Consider the following 22,821-nt stretch of genomic DNA (forward strand, 5'->3'; position numbering starts at 1 on the left):
GGGCTCCACAACAAAAAACAACAACAAAATCCAGCTAAAAAGCTTCCTCGCCCGCGCGACGTAACATGAACCGTGAGAGTCTTAGCGCAGAAATATGTACAGCGGACGATGGCGTGCTCCGTCAAACTCACCTGTGCGGACAACAAAAGCATGACTGACAGGTGTTTTGGGATGGCAGGGGACCGTCAAAGCTAAAGTTACATCGGCCCATTCATTTTGTATAAGGCCCTGCTTGGGTTAACACATACAAAGAGAAAGCAACAATCGGGAGGCCATTGTGAAGGAGACGGCATTGAGCGGAGACTGACAGCACGATTCTTTAGCCCTCTGAAGGAGAGCTTCATTAGAGACGTGGCTACTTGCCGCCACCGCCTCATACTGAGGTGATGGATTACTTTCAGAGCCCAAGCCGCACAAGGGAAATTAGCTCGGATCAACTATGGTTTTTCCCATTAAAAAAACATATTAGCCATAATAGGCTCCTCACTTTGTATGAATAAAGTCGAGCCGTCCTTTTTTCTTTCGGTCCCCTCTCATTTTCTTTAAGTAGCCGAACCCGTTTCCGCACGCACTTATACATTTACTTAAGATTCCAGAGAAGTGGGAGCAAGTGAGAGAAAGAAAAAAGGTGAGAGTACCGTTCCTATTTATCTCCTGTCGGGAGTCTAGCTGGAAAATAATAGGCTCTACGTTGAATAGTAATCCTTTATTAAGGCCAGTTAAATTATGCTCTTCAGTTTAGGATGGCCGCCTTTCACTGGGCACAATTAGAAAAACCAAACGCACCGCGTGGAGAGAAAGAGCTCGGTGTCCAGCCAAGAGGAGCGAGCATTCAATTCAGCTCCTGTAACATGCGAATTAAGACTAATGTCCAATTATACTGTCGCCACCATTTGTCTAAAGATGATTCGATGGAGAGAGAGAAATCTCTTTCCTTTGAGAATGTGCATAGATCATAACCTCGGGGATTCGTCATGCTTGTAAAACTTTATTACGATCATTCTTGGCAGGCGAAAATCAATTGTCTCCATTTTTTGGATTGTTGAGCATGTTATAGGGATCTTTATAGGCTCGGGGATGTGACAGTTTGGACGTCAGATGGATTCATCGCGTCTCGCTAATGGAGAGACCTGAAATAGCTGGTCAGGCAGATGACGAGATGTTCATTTAATAGATAGTACTTTTTTGCTTCTCAACTCATGTGTGGAACATGTATTGGGGAAAGAAAACAATTAAAAAATGCATTAGGGCGGCCGATTATGGAGCTTAGACGGCAGATAATGATGTCAGTTAGCTCAGAAATCTTGTCAGAGACGTGTTCGACTCACATTCAGATGTTTAAATGAAAATGTTCCACAGCAGATGTGGAGCGTGATAATGACTAATTGCAAAAAAAATGCAATTATTCAACCAGTAACTACGAAAACACCTTTTTCCATCTGAAGCGATTAATAAATCCTCAGAGAGTTCAGGTATGAATTGGTTTTCGATTTGAAGAAGACAAAAACTCAAAAAGCTTTTAAAAGAAAACAAGAAGCTTTTAAAGCAAATACTGAAGGTTTACATGAAAGAACAGAAAACAGACAAGACTAAATGTTTAATAAGCAATCTGTTTTTGTTCTTCAGTGAAAAAAGGGAGGGGAAAGTTGGGTAAAGTAGGGTTTGCAAGCAATTGAGGACATAGTATAAATTAAATTATATAATTAATTAAATATATCGGCGTTTAGAAATTATATATATATATATATATATATATATATATATATATATATATATATATTTCTACTGTTATAAAAAGGATATATTTAAATATTCATTTTGAATCAAATCCTGACAAAAAAAAGACAACCATAATGCAAAAAACAACTTAAAAAAAAATTTATTACTCACTGTGTGAGCACATATATAACTCGCTTGTTAGCTCGCTAACACTATGCATCAAAAAAATCTTTCTGATATATTTCTTTAATGCAATAACACCACAGTAACATCGGCCCCCAACCCAGCCGGCCACCTCTCCTAATTTGATTCCCTTCACATCTACTGAACCCGTCCTTTGAGGGAACATAGCAGGAACACCTTACGTGGCTGTTCAGTCACCCCTTAAAATTGTTACCTCTCTCACTCTTTTCCTCTCTCTCTCCCTCTCCCCAGGCACTGAGCTGAGCTGATTAGGTGGGTGACTTACAGTGACGGAGGTGACTTCCCACTTCCTACTCACTCTCTCTCCGTCTCGCTCTATCTTTGAGGAAGAACCACTGCAGAGATGCTTGAATCCATCTCTTACTGATTTGCTGTGAGTGCTGCTGTGTGGGGTTGAGAGAGCTGCAAACTGTGCCTGTGGTTCCTCAGCACCATTCCTGCAGTTACAAATCTACAATAGAAATATACAGTCTGGAATCAGACTTAAAGGGTTAGTTCACCCCAAAAAAAAGAAAATTCTGTCATTTATTACTCACCCTCATGTCATTCTACACCCGTAAGACCTTCATTAATCTTCGAAACACAAATTAAGATATTTTTCATAAAATCCAATGGCTCAGTGAGGCCTCTATTGCCAGCAATGTCACTGAACCTCTCAAGACCCAGAAAGCTACTAAAGACATATTTAAAACTGTTCATGTGGCTACAGTGGTTCAATCTCAATGTTATGAAGCTACAAAAATACTTTTTGTGCGCCAAAAAAACAAAATAAAGACTTTATTCAACAATATCTAGTGATGGACGATTTCAAAACACTGCTTCATGAAGCTTCGAAGCTTAACGAATCTTTTGTTTCGAATCAGTGGTTCGGAGTGCCAAAGTCATGTGATTTCAGTAAATGAGCTTCGTTTACGCAATCCGAACCACTGATTCGAAACAAAATATTCATAATGCTTCAAAGCAGTGTTTTGAAATCACCTATCACTAGATATAGCTGAAAAGTTATTTTGTTTTTTTGGCACACAAAAAGTATTCTTGTCGCTTCATAACATGAAGGTTGAACCACTGTAGTCACATGAACTGTTTTAAATGTGTCTTTAGTAGCTTTCTGGATCTTGATTCAGTGACATTGCTGGCAATAGAGGCCTCACTGAGCCATCGGATTTCATCAAAAATATCTTAATTTGTGTTTCGTAGATGAACGAAGGTCTTACAGGTGTGGAACGACATGAGGGTGAGTAATTAATGACAGAAATTTCATTTTTGGATGAACTAACCCTTTAATATAAATCATCACTAAATAAAATGACTCACATTAATGGTGAGGATTTGTGGAGTAAATAAATGTTTTTATTTACAGTGGAGTCTAGTAGTTTAAATGCCACTTTGAATTTTTTTTAAGTTTTATAAATTTTGTCCATTACAAAGTATATTATCAACATAAAACTTGAACTTGAATTTCAGAATGTTCATTCATTTTTCTTTAAGGTCAACAGCACTTCGGAAGCAAGAAAATCTGTCTTTTTGTACTCTATCTATCGGTCGGTCTGTCAGTTTTTCCATCCATCCATCCATCTTTGTTTTAACCTTTTTCAAATAATTACACTTTATTTTCATGTTTAAATGAAGTGCCAGATTTTCACTGTGGACTTTTGGCTGTAATCTAGTTCAATATATCATAACAAATGCAATATACTATTACCATTAAATTTTAGACACTAACCTCAGTAAAATAAGCTATTTATCTGAATTTGAAACTATCATAAATGATTAATAGGTTAAATTAATAGCGCAGAACTTTCCCCTCTTTTCCCCAATTTAAATAGCTTTGGTTACATTTCACAAGCAATATCTGTTTTGACCACAGCTGTTACAGATGTAACGGTACATCGGATAATTGTTATTGTTGTAAATATGTGCAGGCCAGAGTGTGGTTGTCAGTCAGTTGTGTACAGACCGATTTCTCGGTAATTAACGCGGGTAAGAGCATATGATTTACGGTAATTGCCTTGACAAGGGGGCTGAGTGAAGCTACACTTAATTACCTGAACATGCTCTCTCCCAGGAGCCCAGTCAAAACGACCTTTTACCATTTTTTCCTTTTATTTTACAGTGCTGAAATTGGAGAGATGTGGAGGTGGTGAATTTGCTCCACACCCCCCAATCTGCCTGTCAGAGGGATGTTGAAAAATATTCGATGGAGGTAACTGACAGTCGTATGAGGGCGCGTATATCTGCTGTTTTTTGTTTGTCTGTGATAATTCTTCCTTTTTAGATGGGAATACATGCAGATTTGGCAAATTTCACCATAAACTTCCGGTCTGGTCTTTTTAAGGAAACACCTGCATACAGAATGTGCTTCATGTAGCAAAACCTCTGATTCAGTTAAGATTTCCTCAGCTGCAATCAGATTACCTCGATTGTGCATCCATGGCAAACCATCCAAGCCTGCTTTTATAGCATCAAAAATCAATTCTGCCATTTTCTAAACTGCAGAATGTCGCAATGAAGTCTGATGACCTCATGGCCATTGTGCTCAAATCGAATCTGATTGTCTCTTATAGTCACCGTCGTCAATTCAATACGCCTGAATGGCTGTGCGTTTCGGAACAGGCACGTATCTTGTTAATCAATAGGTAGAAATTTAATTTAACACATTTCGGCGAAATACAACACCGTTTCCTGGACGTGCCACCTGCCGCTATCAAAACACTTGGATTTGGTGAAATAGCGGATTCTAGCGCTAAAATCTAAAGAGACTGCAAGGATGGTGAAGACAGCTGCTGCAAATTGAGTGACGGTTGTTAAAAACAGCAACATGACAATATGTGTCACGTGACTGTGTGGGGGAAGTGCTAGCGGGGAGTTTCCTAGGGTTGGACGCCTGGACGGTGCTAGTGATCAGTAGGAGAGCAGTAGATATATCTGCGTCAGGACCCCTCGCTGTGCCCACCTCTGATGTCGAATTTCACTCTGACTTTCCCTCTCCAACCCCCTTCCTTTCCTTTCCGCCCTTCATCCTCCTGCCCCCCACCCCCATCCCTCTTTCTGAAGCACAGACAGGTCGCTGGGCAGTTTATGGCACCTCAGCGGTGAGGCGAAATGCTTTTTGTCCCTCCATCATGTTTTTGTGTACACTCCGCGGCACCTGTGCTTGGCGCCGAACAAAGGTCCATAGCAACGGGAGGATCGCGGCAGCTGGATACCACACCTGTTTGATCTTTAAGACCTCTCCTTGATAAGTGGCCGTAACCAGGGCAACCAGGACGAAAAGGTTCAATGCATTGTTTCAATAGGTTGGGCTTAGGTAGGCAGCATAGGTCAGGATTTATGTTGGGAGTACAAATGAAAAGGGTAAGGATAAAAATCTAGCCGATACCTATAAGCTAATAGTTGTTTTTAATTACCATATGTTATGGTCAGTAACTGATAGATGGTCAATATTAACATTTAAATTCTATAGATTTTAATATATATATTATATATAAAAATGTAAATGTTAATATTGACTATAACGTATAGTAATGTGTGTGTATATATATATATATATATGAAAAATTATCGGCAAATATACAGTAGATATATAATAAGATGCGTTTTTATATATATATATATATATATATATATATATATATATATATAATAAGATGCGTTTTTATATATATATATATATATATATATATATATATATATATATATATATATATATATATAAAATACTAGTACTATATTCTATACGAGCATATAAAATACTAAACTAAAATCATTCATTTTAAATGCTACACGTGAACTTAAGCATCACAACATTATAAGGTATAGTATGAAATTTGGATAGTCTTCAAGATTTGTTAAATATTACAGTTAACAGTGTTATTAAATTATTAGTTCAAATCTCCGATGGCAGCACAGGTAATCTAAATGTTAAAATAGGGGAATTGTGCAATTTGTACAAATTAATATTTAATAATCGGTCGAAATATATACATAAAATCAGATTATTTCATTATTAGTATGGGCCGATATATATATATATATATATATATATATATATATATATATATATATATATCAGGGGCATTTCCTCGGAGGAGGCAAGGGAGGTAGTGTCTCCTCAAAAAAACTGGATGAGAAAATAATCAATATTACAAAAAATAAAACAACGCAAATATTACAAAATGTGACTTTAAAAAGTCACTCGTTTTTATAAAGTAAGAGTGTCCAACAGCGACACCCGCAGGTGAAGTTACAGCAGGAGGCTTGCCTCCTCTGTCCCCATTGACTTAAAACAGACACCCTAAAGTGTGCGGTGGGTTTAGTGGGGGGTAATTGGGGGAAAGTCATGTGAGAGGAGGCAATGCCTCCATCGCGCTTTGATTGGATATGATCAGTTATGATTGGATATGATCGGTTTGTGCGATAAATCCCGTCTATTGTTTTTGTGCGCATTCTCATCGGACTATGATGGCGTTAATGTGAAGACTAATTAAAAAGTAAGTAAACAACTCAGCCATTTTACCGCTTTATATCACGTCAAAATCAAACTTAAAATGGCCTAAAAACATGACGACTGTGGGGCTTTTTAGTGAGTGATCAGCTTGGTGAAATTAAAGGTACATCTTAATGTCTGTGACCAGTGCGTACAAGCTTGAAGACTGCTGAAAATAAGTTGACTATTAAAAAGAAAAGCTGAACATTAGTTCACAAATAATATATATTGTTTAAATTGTTGCTGCCTTTAGTTATTATTTTGGAATAAATGTAAAAATGCGTAAAAAACATTAACTTGGTGAAATTTTTAATAAATGGAACATTACATAGTTATTGATAAAAATACAAAATATAATTGTATTTGGTCTCTCTTTTTATGTAATGTTTATTTAACCAGGGAAATTAAGAATAATGGATATAAATTTATCTATCTATCTATCTATCTATCATATATTATATATATATATATATATATAAAATGTAAAAAAAAAAAAAAAAAAATCAAATACATACTCACACAGCACCAACGGACTTCGTTGCTTCTCGCCACAGTTGTTTTGTGAAGACCTGAAAAAGAAATCGTAATTCTCATGGTTATATAATGGATAAATGCACATATCGACTCCCATTCTACATTCATTTCAAGTCTCTGTGGTCGATGTTTATCTGTAATTAAAACTAGAGCGGAAAAGACATATCGCAATATCTCTCCCGAGACCTGCTCTGATTTGCACAGCATACATGCACAGTGTCCTCCACTGCGGCCGAACCCTGTTGTGCACAATCTTAGTCCTGCTCACTTCCTGCTTTGTAATTCAATTGCATGGCCGAACAGACACTCTCTCACCGAGAGGAAAGCCGACATACCCTTGGGATCCGAGTGCTTGGCTCTCCGTGGAGGCGAATGACACATTGGACCATGAAAAAGTATCCGTTTTGAAACCAGAATCCTTCATTGAAGGTTTTTCTGGATCACTAGTAAGTAATTAAAAAATAATTATAAAAAAAGGTTACCAACTAATTTATTTATTTAATATATTGAAGAAGTTAGACAAAGTATAACAGTGGACAGAAAAGCTGTTAATCGCTACTATTGTACCAGTGGGTGTAGTTTAAGGCCTTGCGCTCCTCGTACCGACCCCTCCCATCGCCTCCGGTCCCTCAGCGGACAGCTGCTCCACAGCTCCACATCCACCCTCGCGTCCCCCACTGCTAGACTGTCACTGGCATTGGCTGATTCACACTTCAAACGCAGCCACAAATGGCCATCGCTTGTACGCAGATTCTCTCACGTTTTGATGTCCAACCTACTCTGGAAAATGCGCATGTGGAAAAACGGATTGCCATCTTCAAGGTTAGGGGCCAACGTGAAAACGGCTGCGTTAAAAGGCCCTTGAGGTCTTGATGATGCTTCAGTAGATTCCACAATATTACACAGGGCTACCCTGCAGTCTAATATCGCTCTGAAATATCAACACCAACAAGAGGAGCCAAATCCTCTTGAAGCTCAAATCCAATTCAGAGCAACAGTTCAAATGTGCAGCACTGTGAACTCAAACACTATCTAGGAGGAACCTGTTACTGCTGGGGAGCTAAGCAAGCAGTGGCTCTCTTAAGATTTATATATATTTACACAGCTGTTATTTGATATTGGACCGGGGAGTGCTGTAACATGAGGGGAGTTGTAACACTGTCAGATTAGAAATGGGCTGAAATCACTATCGTACATGACCACATCTTCCTAGTAAAAACATAACAGCTTTGGGGTAAGAAATATAACCGAACACCTTGTTTATAATTTGCTATCAAGTAAAAGGATTTATATGATTTAGGTTTTGGTTTTAATTTGACATACAACATTCACACATTCTCGTGTAAAAAAATAAACGAATAAATAATAGTCCACTGTTTTTAGAGTTGTTAGCTTGATTTGTGTACGTCTCCATTTTATGTGCTGTTTTAATTAAATGTTTGCCATATAGTCACCATTTTGAATTAAAATGCTTAAAATGAAATTAAAATGGTGATAGGAGTGGAATTAAATGTATAAATTTAAAAGTAAATCTTAATTCTTGCAGAAAATGTTTTTTTTTTTTTTTAATGCTAGCATACAGCTATGCTGTAACAACACCACTCTTTGTACATCATATCAATTTAGACCGTTTAGGGATAAGCTACATTTCTAAAAGTACTTGAATTTATTTTGTAGCTAACAGATATTTATCAAGTTTAAGACATGTAATGCAAAAAACACCGAGTTACAGACGTTTAAACAAAATTTTTTGTTTATCACCGTTCTGTCACTTTAAATGGATCCACTGACTGAAAACATCTGCTGAAAACGATAAAGACACAAGACAGCCAGGTTTAACGTTTTGTTTAGTGGTCTGGTGATTTTATCTACATGTGAAAAGTCAACACATTGTATTTTACTCAGACCTACTCCCGTATTTTGGTAACCAAGCTGCATCTAATTGCATTAATTGCGCATATCCTCTTGTTTGAACACCTGCTGTAAACGATTTTTTTTCTTGCTTGCGAAGTACAGACCGCGACACTCACCGAACCATTTGGGCTGCCATTTCTGGAAGTGTTTTTCCATGTAAATGTGTCATCACGACGCTCACAGACAACCTGTCACCTCCGCCTGCTCGCGCGCATCCACAGCATCCGCACGTGATCGATGAGTTCTGTGTATAAAACAGCGAGGAGAATTATCGATAATTTCGCTGTTTGGTATCTTCAATTTAAGCGTTTTTTGCGATTGTTTGTCAGTTTACAGACTGGGAGACTTATTCGGTTGGTTTAATCAAGCTTTGTTGGCATGACTATTGGAGTACTAAAGATTTTTAGTTTATATTTCTTCATCTACGTGAAACCCAATTTGTTTAAACGTCTGTTACTCGGTGTTTTTTTGCGTTATGTGTCTGAAACGTTCATATAATATTCCAATAAAGTAGTATAGAAATATACAACTTATCTCTAAACGTGTAAATTAATGTCAAGTGTGCGGTTGTTACAACCTTTCCCTGTAACACTAATAGAAAACACGAACGTGTATGAATTAAGGTAGTCAAATATACTTGTTCAATATAATTCATTACATTTTAAGCAAATAGAATTTATATAAAAACCCATAAAATATAGGCTAACCTATATCGTGTGTGTGTCCATGTCATGTTTATCATTCTCTGAATCCAGCTGAAGTACACTGGAAAGTGTTACAACCCTCCTTGTCTGCTCAGCCATGATATTTTGAGTTTTTAACATGCATGTGGATGCTAAACCTGCTGATTCAGATGATACCAGTGTTTCTTACCTCAAAATTGTTTTTTCTTGCCCTTAAAAAAAGTTCACACATACAATTTACAGCTGTCACCTTAGAAGGGTGGTGGTATTTATATATATATATATATATATATATATATATATATAAAGATTTCTCCCCTATGGATCATGTCTAATTGGTAAAATGGACAGGTTTACAACTCCTCGTTCTCTCCCACACATAATGTATATCTGTAAATCAGACAGGACCACAAGGGTGACCTGCCATAATTACATACAGCATACTTAATTTAATTTCCTGACTGATAACACCATTTATTTATTATATTTGTAATGAAAGGTGGTTAACAATATTGCACAGAACACTGAGACAACAGTAGAATCATTTTTAAGGATCTCACAATATGCACTTTGAACATGTCAGCATCTAACAGGTGGTTCAGAACATCTGTTCAGTGCTTCAGAGGTTCGTCACTGAGCCCCACGCAAGAAATAATTCATTCTGACTAGATTAACCAGCCTACACCTCAGTCTATCTTATGTTCGTCTAGAAAAAAAGCTTTATTTTGTCCTTTTTTTCCCCATTGTGTGCACAACAACATCTTCGTTTCCACCCATTTAAATAGTCATTACAACTCGATTTCATGATTTCGTCATCAGTAAATGTAAAAAAAAGTGGCCCAAAAGGTGCATTAAACTTTGATTTCACTTTAAAAATACAACTTTGGTTTTCAATTTTATTCTTTACTGCACTAAATAGTGCCTTTATCTATATCCACCAACAACAATATACATTCAGGAACCAAAAGCTATGAGGAGGAATACTCGGGGGTCAAAACTGCGATTTGCTCAGGGAGGCTTTAACATTAGTGCGTCTACTTCCAAATAAATCATTCATTTGCTAAATTGTCCCGGGGGCTGATCCCGTGCTGTTGGAAATGATTGCCATCGACTCCCTCGTTCTGTGCGGTGACACTGGGAGCTGTCCACCACTGTGGTGCTGAAATTGATCGAAGCGCAGACACCTAGCACATATCCGGCGGAAGCTAATTATATGTGCCCTTTTCCTTGCATATTTTTTTATGAGTGGGCATTTGAGCACGTTGTTTTCAATGTTTACAAGAGCACATCCACCTCCTTGATGCTTCCCCCTCTTCCCAACCCCCATCTTTTTTACATTCAGCTTGTGTTCCACACCCAGGACAACAATATAATCTGGGTGAGTCTTTTAACAATTTGTATATGCCCTAAAAATGCATATACAAACTATTATCCCTAACCTAGCTGATGCATTTGTTTTAGAAGGGTTTTGTGTTGTAAAAGATAAAACTGCATGATTAAAGCACCTAAATGATCATTCACGTAATTCCAAAGCTATTTTCTTTTTTTCTATGCAGCACAAAAGGAGCAACCTTAGTCATTGTATGGAGCAAGATGGAATGAAAACGAATGCTGTCAGTCCCTAATATCTCCTTTTGTGTTCCACGGAATAAAGAAAGTCAGCTTGGAATGACACGAGGCTGAGTAAATGGCCGAATTTTAATGTTTTGCCTGAACTATCCCTTTAAGCAAGCCTTTTTTCCCCCCCCTTGCGTACCGAACAAGATATGAACGACTCCACACACAAGCCCACCTGGAGATGTGTGAATTCACATATTCCCCCCGAGGGCTGGAGTTCAGCCAGGAGAGCATGTCACTTCATTGCATTAAATTGCCATCGGAATACATTGGAGCTAAACGTTGAGGGAAGGCCACCAGGACCACCTCTATATGATTAGCACCGGCAGAAAAATGAGGATGTTGAGGACTGCTCTGATATTGGATTTGCCAAGGATAACTATAATAAACAGCTCTTCAAATCTAATTGTAGTCATTCGCTCAACACACCAGCTGGGGAATTAGGGATCTTGAAGGAGCTCTTCTCCTATAATCAATAGAAGTTTTGCAAAAGCATATTGACTTGGGGGGAGAGCGATTATTTTGATTGAATAGGAGCTAGAACAGAATTAACAATAATGAATAATGTCGCCGTTTCTGACCCTGAGGCTTTTCAATGGAGGAAAAATCAGCCTTTTCAACTGAAAAACACTGTTGAGTCATTTATAAAGGGCTGCATTCATAGGCTGGTTTCACAATAGGCGTTCATCATGTTTTACACAGACATTCGACATGCAAATCCCACCGCAAATTACATCTAAGTGACTTCAAGAAGACATGCTGATGCTCTTGTCACCTGTTGATCAGGATCATCAACACTTGATGCAACTTTCCCTACAAAACACATTTTATTTTAGTGTTAAAAATGTGATTGACACCAAATGCATTCGGCTCCGACACCATCTCTTGTAGTTTATATTCTAGACACATTTTATAACAAATTCGAATAATTATTTTCCTAATAGTTTGATAAGAAAGACAATATTTTCTGTATGTAAAAGAAATCATCAGAATGCATCGTCGGACCGCTTTAGGGCGTTGTATGTTTAAACGAGAAATATATTTTTTTAAATCTTAAATGAACTCTATCCTCACCACTTTGTTCTCGTTTGACATCGTCTTTCCTAAATCTCTCGAAAACCTCTTTTTTTCTGTAACAGAAAGATATGAAATGAAGGGTATCTTACGTGTCTTTGCTGATGCTCTTCGGAGGACGCTTCGCTGGAGATGACAGCCCGTCTTCTTCTCGCCATGTGCTGTAACAAAAGCATCCCATGCATCTGATGCCTGTCCCTTTAAAGCCTTGCTGCATCCCTGCAGGTGGCCTGTCAATTTAGCGGATCTGAATGACGTCACCGCATGGCTGAAAAAGCTGTAAGCCAACCTTCATAATAAAAGTCGCTCGCGGTTTTATTTTAGTCAATAAACCGAAAAGGGTTTGCTTGCTTTAGTTTATTCAAGATGACCTCTCTGCCTGGCTAAACTGGTCTCCCAGACCTGACTAGCTAAAAGTTTATATATTTTTTTATTATTCATTTTTTGTGACCAGCTAAAACCAGCCTAACCAGCAATGTTTGTTAACATAAACTGAAACAAAAAGTTAATGAAAACATTTTCACATATCTATCTATCTATCTATCTATCTATCTATCTATCTATCTATCTATCTATCTATCTTAGCAGGGATGACTCCAAAATGTATTAAAATCTATCTATCTATCTATCTATCTATCTATCTATCTATCTTAGCAGGGATGACTCCAAAATGTATTAAAATCTATCTATCTATCTATCTATCTATCTATCTATCTATCTATCTATCTATCTATCTATCTATCTATCTTAGCAGGGATGACTCCAAAATGTATTAAAATCTATCTATCTATCTATCTATCTATCTATCTATCTATCTATCTATCTATCTATCCATCCTAGCAGGGATTACTCCAAAAATGTATTAAAATAAAATAAAAAAACACCAGAAAGTAATTTTTAGTTTCTGTTTTTGAAACACTATTCAGTTTTAAGTCCCCTTTATTAAACACAAAGAATGCACAAAAGTGTGTTCATGTGCAATTTATCCTTCTAATACTCCATTTATCTCTTAATAACTTTTTTTTTTTAATTATTTATTTTCCCCACAAATACCTAATTAGGTAAATGTCTGTGTTAAACTGAATGACATTAAAAATATTTAAATAATGTCAATTATTGCATTAACTAAATGAAAATAAATGTTAAAACTAAAATGAAAATAATAATAAAAAAAACCCAATTTCAACCAAAGTGAAGGAAAAAAAAAAAAAACCCATTTAAATCTAAATAAAAAATGGAATGGATGGGAGACTAATACCAGCAAACCACCTAAAAGCTGGTTTAAGATTTTTTCCCTCCCAGTAGCATATATATTATTGATTATCCAGAATTGATTGATTCTTTACTTAATTACTTGTTTGTTTGTTTGCTTGCTTGCTTGATTAGCTCACCACCATAAATAGATGACACAACATCAGCAGCCAGGAAGAATGCGAAGGTTAAAAACATGCAATTAATGTTTGTAATGTAAAGCGCCCACCCACACACGGCATGATTTAGATGCACACACAGCGTGTCAGTTGGCATCGTGCTTTTCCTTGGCACCTGTACGTTTGTCTAGTCACAACCACAATATAAGGAAATTTGCTTTGTGCTAAACACAGTAGGCTATATATAGGCTATTTTCTTTCTGTTCATACATTAATACAATCATATTAATCCACGTTTTGGATGTCTCTCTTATCTGACACGCCCAGGTCATGGATCCTGTTCTAATGATCTGATTATATCATGTGCGTTAAATAAGGCACAAATCCAAACCACGGATGTATATAGGTTCCAAAAGGGGGTTTTCTTAGCTTTGTAACATAAGAACCATTCTGGGTTCCACAAAGAACCTTTCTGTTAACAGTTCTTAAAATGACCTTTTTTTTTTTTTACACTCTTAGAAAAAAAGGTTCAGTGAGGTTCTATATAGAACACTAGGGCTCTTGACTCAATTTTAAAGAACCTTTTATGGCAAAAAAAGGTTCTATTAAAGGAGAAATGACTTAAATGATTGGGTTATTTCATTTTTTCCCCCAGTGATAAAGTATGTTTACGAGCTGTTTAAATGATAAAATTTAAGTAAAATAAAAAATTATTAAAACAAAATTATTCTATAGACTAGAGTATATATATATATGAATTGCATGTAAATTATATTTCAGTATATATCTGCATTTATATGGATGCAAATCAGGTTTTAAGATTATTGTTTGAAACCTTTATCTGCTACAATGACCTCAAATTTTACAAAGTCCTAAAATTGCACAATGCACAATGAACTGTTCCGTCCTATTGAAGGGCTTTGATTAACTTTGGTCAGGGTGCACCGGAGCCCTGCGTGAAGCAAATGGGTAGCAGCATTTATTTATTTATTTATTTATTTATTTAGGCTTGCACTGTTCCCTTTACAAGTGTCAGGGGAGGTACATTGTTGGCTTTAGCAGAAGAGACATGCACAAAATAATCCCTTAGGTCCTATTTGGGCAAATAATTACAGTTCGCATACAAAGAGTCATGTATTAAACACAGAACGGAGATATTTTTTATCATTCCAATCATTTTTCACCCAAGTTAATGATCTGCTTCCGATTAGTAGCCCACCATGATTTCATATACTGTCCTTTTTTGCTTGATTGATTAGATTTTCCACACACTGTCAAAACATTAAAAAGCACCAAGCAGCTCAAGGGGTTCTCAAGGGGTTTTATGGAACTAGTTGTCCGTGTATAATTAAGCAAATGTAATATGTATCACTCACCCGTTCATACCACGGACGATAACAATAACGATAAAGATATATAGACCTTATTCAGAGCAGCGCCATGACAGGTATGAAAGCGAGGCTGTGAGGGATAGACTTGTTGTTTTTCTGTGTGTGTTGTTTTTTTACTGAAATTTCGTGGAAAGATATTTTTGCAGTGTTACGTCAGCAGAACAACCCAAAAACACATTAAATAGCCTAATAGTACAACCCACTGAAGAGATGTAGATGTCTACTCCTCACAGCCTCGCTTTCTTTCCCTTTAAAAATCAAAGATGGCGCTGCTGTGAATAAGGTCTATAGTTCTATACATCGTTTTAAATATAAAAGAATAGCTAAATATAAAAGAGTCCACATCGCAACTATAACGATAATGACACAGGGAAACGATATCGTTGGAATCACTTTCAGAACGATTTTTCCCGGTTTATAAACGATAAAAACACTGACGGCCAATCGGAATCCATCCTGCTTTTACGAGCTCGCGCATTTAAAGCGGCAGATGACGCAACTGCAGCGCGAGCTTGAAAAACAGAGCGATATCCGCTAGTGTGGACGCTAATGTAGTTAGCGTTAGTTGTCTTGGTGTGAACTGGCCTTTACTGTAATATTTATTTATGAATTAATGTTTAATTTCGGTTTGCTGCAAATACTGCCAAATTTTGCCACATTTACACACATGGCTGGGCTGATTTTAAAAGGATCACCATACAATAAGCAAGTAGACCTTTGATATAAATTATTTTTTTGCAGTAATAAGCAGCTAACTAACTGTAATTGGGCCAGGCATCTTCAGGTTCAAACATAAACAGTCTCAGCTTAGCCTTTTTATTCATTATTTTTATGAAACCCAACCACATTTTCCCTCAAAACGAGGCTAATTAGATTTTTCACAAATCAATAATTGAGTTTAAATCTGGTTTATATTTTACTCATCTTTCCTGGTGCTGAATAATTTTCAGGTAAACCTAATCAGACTCTCTATCATAAGAGCTTTTAATTTCAGATATTTAAGCTGTTTGCTTGAAATTATTTCAAGAAATGTTGCATTTTTAATGAATTTTTTTATATATTTAAAGCATGCACTAAATTCGTACTGTCTTTTAGGATGTGACAAACCCAGGATGCTGATCTCCAAGCTCATTAAATGGACACCTAATGACGGTTTGTCCTCAGTAAGTGAGATCGATGTGAGTCCTCAGTGTGTGCCGAGGAAGTGAAGATGTTACGCAATTGGAGAAGACACTGATGAGTCCGCAGAGGAGGTGCCCCGTTCTTGCTTCGACTTTATTTATATGCTAGTCTTACTCGTTTACAAAACCTACACGAATTTGTGGTTGTAAGTCGTAATGGCTTTGATTCATTCCACAGGACATTAGATCAGTAGTTCATGTGTCCATCACCTTACAACTGATCTAGAATGAAGAAAGTACATCCTGCTTTACATTTTGGTGGCTTTATGTCCAAACGGATGTAGCAGGACTGTACACTTTTCCTCTAAAAATGTAAGTAACATTTAGTTTGTCATATTTCCCCAACTGAATTGAACCTCTTTTCCGTTAAATTTAACACATTCTTGTTTCAGCTCAGAACCTTTGTGTGCTTCATAAGATGGACCAATTTTAAATGCCAGAATCTCCTTCACAATAATAAATGGGATTAAAGTGCTGTCTATGCTCAACAAAGAAATTGGGAAATTATGTTTTTACCTTAGCATGAATTTTATCCACTTAGGAGACGGCAGCTGCAAGGAAGCGCAGACAGCCATTTTACATTTCCATAATTTGGTTGGAAAAAGCCACAAGAGGTGTATTTTCAGGCACAAATGTGCTATTTGTCCCCCCCATTGTGTTCCCAGCACTATTTTGGTGTACTCTGGGACTGAAATGTTTGGTTCATCATGTTGTTTTGTGAGGCCTTTGTGCATTTCTGTGCCATTCTACTGTACATTATCAGGCATTTGCATGATTGTTTTTGTATTTCAACCATGTTTCTTCTACCTATTTTAGCAGAAGGCTGCTTGTACGACAGAGGTCATCGTGTAGGTACTGTCATCTGTTTATTTGATTTAGCAAGGAAGCAATTTTAAAACAGAATCCCTGATTCTTTTTTGCACACGCTGATCACAGATTTGAAGTGCATGGTTGTTAAGAGGGTTTGTAAACAATACTGTAGCGGTATCATTCGATCTTAAGAGTAAATATGAGATGTGAACACTTAACAAAGAGCATGTCTGAAAGGGCACAAGTGTTTGGAGATTTGTGTCCTCCATAATCACTATTAATTTGTATTTTTGCTGTCACGCCACACAAATGACATGTGGGTAATTAGGACCAAATTAAGAGGGTATTTATCATGGAGATTGCAATCAATTAATTAAAACCAATAATCTCAATATGCACAAATTGGCATTTGGTATACAATGTAATTGTCAAACTGCATGCATGGAAAACCAGGGACAATTTGAGATCCAATTTGTTGCAGGGATAAAAGTGCCTTCTTAAAAATTATAAAAGGGTCAGATCACACAGCTGCTTCACATGCTCAAAATTATAGTCAAAATTAGTCAATAATAATAAATAAATATAACGGATTATATATTTATATATATAGTCCATTATATTTACACACACAAAATTAATTAAATAAATAAAATAAATAAATACAATTAAATATTATGCATATATATTTGCTGAACATTTTGCATATATATATAATTTATTCACACATATTAACAAAATAATAATAATAAAAATAAATACAATTAAATATATATACACTTTTGCTGAACATTTTGTATTTTATTAGGCAAATAGCAAACTGAAACAAATAAATAGTCTTTGTTCATACATAATAACCCCCCAAAATTATAATTTTTATTTTTATTTTGTATGGCCTCCTTTAGCCTTGATAACAGCTTGCATTCTTGCTGGCATTGTTTTTATGTACTTTTTCACGGTCTCTGTTATTGTTATCTGTTATTGACTTCTAAATAGTTGTTCTACTTTTGTGTGATCTATGTTTGAGTCCATGAATTCCCAACAATAATTATATTTTAGTATTAAAAAACACTACTGTGACTAAAGAGCTTACACATTAACCATTACAGAAACATTAAAAATGATTTCGGTAATCACCAATACTGTTAGGGCAAAGCAAAGCTAATGTGATAAAATGAATGTGTTCATATATTTTAGACTTTTTATTTATACACATAATTCTTAATTTATATACCCTAACTGCGAAGGAAATCTCCTGATTTTAAGGGTCAGCTTGGGCTAAGGGTGTTTACATTATTCATTAAAGAGATCTATGGTTGCCGGTGGCCCTAATCTACCCCGCGGCCCAACGGCACAGTGATAAGCGTCAGGTTACCTGCCAGGCCGAGGCAGAGGCAGTTCAAAAGTCACATTGACAGATGTCCGTATCGGTGTTATGCAAACCTGTACAGAGCGATTCCTTGTTTAGCTAAGCGGCCCATAAGTAATTCATTGCATTTAGCGAGAAGCAGCATCTGTTCGGCAGCCCCTGCGAGGAAACCCCGATTACCTGGCAGAAGGTGCAGCCTTTCCAGGTAGCTGTGCTAATCAGCTAATGATCTCAGCGCTGAAGATTGTTTTCCAAGCATTCACGTTCGGATGGGATTTTGCAAACTCTGGCACCCACGCGTCAAGTCTGGCAAGAAAAGTATAAAGTCCTTTGGGGAATATGGGTGGAGAGAGAACCACAAGCAGCTCGACAAGTTCTTCTGACACTAATGTTTCCTTCACTGGCACTAATAATAGAAAAGTGCCCATCAATTTCCTTTCACCTGTGATCCCCAAGTGGCAGAAATTGCCGCTGCACACTGATGGCCGGCTTTCTCGGCGCAGGCGTGGTGCGGTGCCCAGGCTTCCCTGCTGAGAACCCCCTTAGCTTTCTTAAGGGGTGAGAAGGTAATTCTGCTTGAGTGTGGTTTCTGCACTTGACCTCTCTTTGCCTGCCTTTAAAGAGCGTGTTTTGATGAAATGGTGAAATCATTTCTTTCCAAACTTCTTGTCCATCTCTGCTGACCTAAAGTGAGTGGTGTCCTCCCTGAAAAGCTGCAGATATTGTCCTACTTGCTCTTCCACTTTGGCCCCCGGAGCCCCATAAAAGCTCAAGATTTGCGATCCATACAAGCAAAAAAACAAGAAAACAGGGCTCCCAAAGCAATCAGTGCGTGCTAAGGAGAGTGGCCGCAATTACAGAAATGCGAGACAAAAGCCATTTCAAGGCACTCGCCTAAAACATTTTCACCCTCATCTGGTGTGATTCTTTCCCGCCTTTTCTTTGCACCGGGAGACCAAATTCAAGGTCTTGCGGGATTGCAACTTTGCAGCATTGTTGGGGTGTATCAATGTATCAACTTTTAAAAACTATATAAGAACCTTTTAGGGTTCCCCAATGAACCTTTCAATGAAAAGACCTCAAAAGAACCATTTTTCTTAGTGTGAAGAACATTTTTAAAAAATCTGAAGAACTTTCTCCACTATTAAGAACCTTTTGTGAAATGGAAAGGTTCTTCCTTGGAATAAAAATAATGGTTCCAGAAGGTTCATTGGGGAACCCTGAATGGTTCTTCTTCTATGTCATGGCTGCAAAAACCCTTTTATTTGTTAAAATATAGAAGAACCATTTTGGGTTTCCCAAAGAACCTTTCAGTGAACAGTTTCTAAAAGAACCATTATTTTCTCAATGTAATGAGCATTTGAATAATCTAAAGAACCTTTTGCAGTTGAAAGGTCCAAGAGATGTTACAGGGTCTTCATGGAACCTCAGGCGACCCAATTCAAGGTCTTGCAGGATGCGAAGTTGCGGCATTGCTGCGGTTTATCAACCTACACTCCGAAAGCGTGTTTTCACGAAGATGCCATAGAAGAATCATTTTGGATTCCCCAAAGAATCTTGCAGTGAACAGTTCTTAAAGGGTTAGTTCACCCAAAAATGAAAATTCTGTCATCTTTTACTCACCCTCTTGTCGTTCCAAACCCATAAGACTTTCGTTCATCTTCAGGACACAAATGACGATATTTTTAATGAAATCTGAGCGATTTCAGTCCCTCCATTGACAGCTATGCAACTACCACTTTGATGCTTCAAAAAGTTCATAAAGAGATCGTAAAACTAATCCATATGAATTGAGCGGTCTAGTCCAAATTTTCTGAAGAGACTCGATCACTTTATACGCTGAACAGACTGAATTTAGGCTTTTATTCACATATAAACATTCATCAACATCAATTATGGTAAACAGAAGCTCAAGCATGTTTGCTTGATGTTTGCAAGAACCAATGAGGTTCATTCTCGTGTGTTACTCAGCACGTTTGAGCTTCCAGAAGAGGTTTGTTCTCGCGCGTCAAGCATGTTCGGTTGAGCTTCTATGTTTACTGATCGTTTATATGTGCATAAAAGCCTAAATTCAATCTGTTCATCATATAAAGTGGTCGAGTCTCTTCAGAAAATTTGGACTAAACCGCTCAATTCATAGGATTAGTTTACAATCTCTTTATGAACTTTTTAAAGCGTCAAAGTGTCAGTTGCGTAGCTGTCAATGGAGGGACAGAAACCTCTCGGATTTCATTTGTGTTCTGAAGATGAACAAAAGTCGTACGGGTTTGGAACAACATGAGAGTGAGTAATTAATTACAGAATTTTCATTTTTGGGTGAACTAACCCTTTAAAAGAAACATTTAATATTTAAAGAACCCTTTTCTGCTATAAACCGTTTGTACAGTGGCAAGGTTTGAACCTTCAAAGCCAATAAAGAACCTTTATTTTAAGAGTGAATTCCATAAAGAAATAATCACAAGTGGATCTTGTCGCCTACAAACCGTCATTCATAGTCGGTTTTTTAAAAAAGACTGAATTCATAAGAAAGGTACGCATGGGCATATTTGCTGAAAGCGAAGTATGACAAGGAGTAAACAAACTTAAAATCTGGCAAAATACGTGGTGGAGATGAAGCAGAGGGTGTTGAAATCACTCCTGATTTGCATGCCCTGCAGTCTCCGGCTCTCAACGAGGACTGATGTACAAGGAGATGCGAGCACTCTTTACACGTAGAGTCCCATGACACGCTGTACGCGCTCATTATGGACCCAACTATGCCTGTCCAGAATGTTTCCCTCCCCCATAACACACACACACACGCACACATATCGCACACAAGCCTTCTTACATGCACGCTCACACACGCATCTACAAAAGAAAGATCGGCATCCTGCACTTGTCCTTTACCCTTCATCCATTGTTTGGCTCTGAGAGGTTTCCACGGAAACCAGAATTAGAATTTGCCTGATACTTAAAGACGAGGCTGAAATGTGTTGTACAGCATCTGTAGTCCGTATCGCATGTAAACAACTAGATTTCTGATTACCACGACACTCGTTTGCTCACAAAACATATGTTTATTGCATGCGGGAAGTGTATTGATCATCTTTTAAACATCACATTTTAAGCCACTTAATCATTTAAGTGAGGCACTTGAATTAATTATAAGAATGATGATTTTATGAGAAGCAACACATAGACATGTTTGAAATCCAGCATGAGATATAAGCTACCAGTCTGTGGACACATTGATTGGACTGGCAAGGCTGCAGAGAAGGGTTGGCTTTGGTAGGAAACAATGTTTCTAAGCAACAGCATCCTGTCAGCTGATCAGGACGACCAATAGAATTCAGCCATGTATTCTGGTCAGCCAATGAGGGAGCACACGGCTTTATTTCTATCTGTGAGGGTTTAGTGTTAGGAGAATATATTTACACACACTGACCAAGCAGCCAGCAGGCAGATCTACATAATTCTGTTTGGTCCATAAAGGCCTTTTTCTCCGAATATGACTCAAAATGGCATAAAACTCTACAATAAAGTTTTATTTTAGAGCTTTATGATATGAAGCATGAAAATGTGAAACAGGAAAATGCAACCTGTTGATCTCAGATACTTAATCTGGTCATAATGTGTTAGAACTTTAAACAATGAGAAATACAGTCATGATTCATCATAATTAGATTTTTTATTTTTTTCTCCCAAGCTTCTCATTGTTAGCTCCCTGATGGGCTTTTTGATCTGCGTTATTAGATTTTTTTCTCTTTTTTTTTTTCTGTGATCGAGCAACATTTGAATCTTGCTGAATTTTGCCTGGAGAGAAATGAATAGAAGTCACGGTGCCTGCGGAATATGCGATCAATTGGACATCAAGAAAAGGAATTGTGACTTGAAAAAACAACAAATTGTGAAAAAAAAAAAAAAAAAAAAAAATCCCCCTAAAGTTTGAAGGAAGCTACAATTACGGCAACATTCTATTATGTTGCTGAGTACCAACTATATTGAGAAGGTAAAAGCTTCTTTTTAAATGTCAAACACAGCCTCTATTCAACGTAGATTTTCAGAAATGTTAAAAAAAGCACCATCTTCACTTCTTCTGCGCAAAAAGCAACCTTTTAAAACTGCTTTTTCCAATTACGGCTAGCATGCAATAGGTTTGTAATTAAGGCTATATGCCACCAGTTTGAGTGTACTTGGAGTTTCCACTGGCCTGGCCATTTTCTAGTCTGAAATCGACAGTGAAAGTTTCATTACCGCAGAATTTGTGATTTCCCTGTGCTCTTTGTTTTGCTTCTTCGGCATTAGGCCCTCATATCAGTCTAAAAACCAGCCTTAAGGACCCTCCATCTACCACTCGGGCTCTGGATGCAGAGGAAATGAATCTTCCTCATGCATTTTGCCGGAGAGTGAGGAGGGGGGACGTAAAACCAAAAACAAAACCTGAAAGGGAAGATGATGACCCTTGACAAAGAGAAAAGAGCCGAATGAAA

At 37.3% G+C, this 22,821-nt stretch overlaps 2 long non-coding RNA genes across 5 annotated transcripts in view; one reads left to right on the forward strand and one right to left on the reverse strand.

Moving 5' to 3' along the window:
• The window catches only part of LOC127506690 (uncharacterized), a 29,584-nt gene extending 12,084 nt beyond the window's left edge, over positions 1-17,500 (forward strand). Inside the window, exons 3-8 of one of the 3 annotated variants that reach the window (XR_007928103.1) lie at positions 2,155-2,296; positions 4,037-4,126; positions 12,297-12,510; positions 16,088-16,245; positions 16,352-16,485; positions 16,990-17,500. This is a non-coding gene — a long non-coding RNA (uncharacterized LOC127506690). Of the gene's footprint in view, positions 1-2,154; positions 2,297-4,036; positions 4,127-12,296; positions 12,511-16,087; positions 16,246-16,351; positions 16,954-16,989 lie in introns of those variants that run through there. The other 2 variants (XR_007928102.1, XR_007928101.1) reach the window with 2 other exon arrangements.
• LOC127506691 (uncharacterized) lies at positions 2,225-12,409 on the reverse strand. 2 transcript variants are annotated; one of them, XR_007928104.1, is made up of 3 exons: positions 12,324-12,403; positions 6,925-6,978; positions 2,225-2,374 (listed from the first exon to the last, which is right to left on the reverse strand). It is a non-coding gene; the product is annotated as an uncharacterized LOC127506691 (long non-coding RNA). The 2 variants fall into 2 exon arrangements; XR_007928105.1 differs by having other exon boundaries at positions 2,227-2,374; positions 6,929-6,978; positions 12,324-12,409.
• Positions 17,501-22,821: the final 5,321 nt, after the last annotated feature.

The sequence above is a fragment of the Ctenopharyngodon idella genome, chromosome 24 (assembly GCF_019924925.1).
Source record: "Ctenopharyngodon idella isolate HZGC_01 chromosome 24, HZGC01, whole genome shotgun sequence".
Taxonomy (NCBI): Eukaryota; Metazoa; Chordata; class Actinopteri; order Cypriniformes; family Xenocyprididae; genus Ctenopharyngodon; species Ctenopharyngodon idella.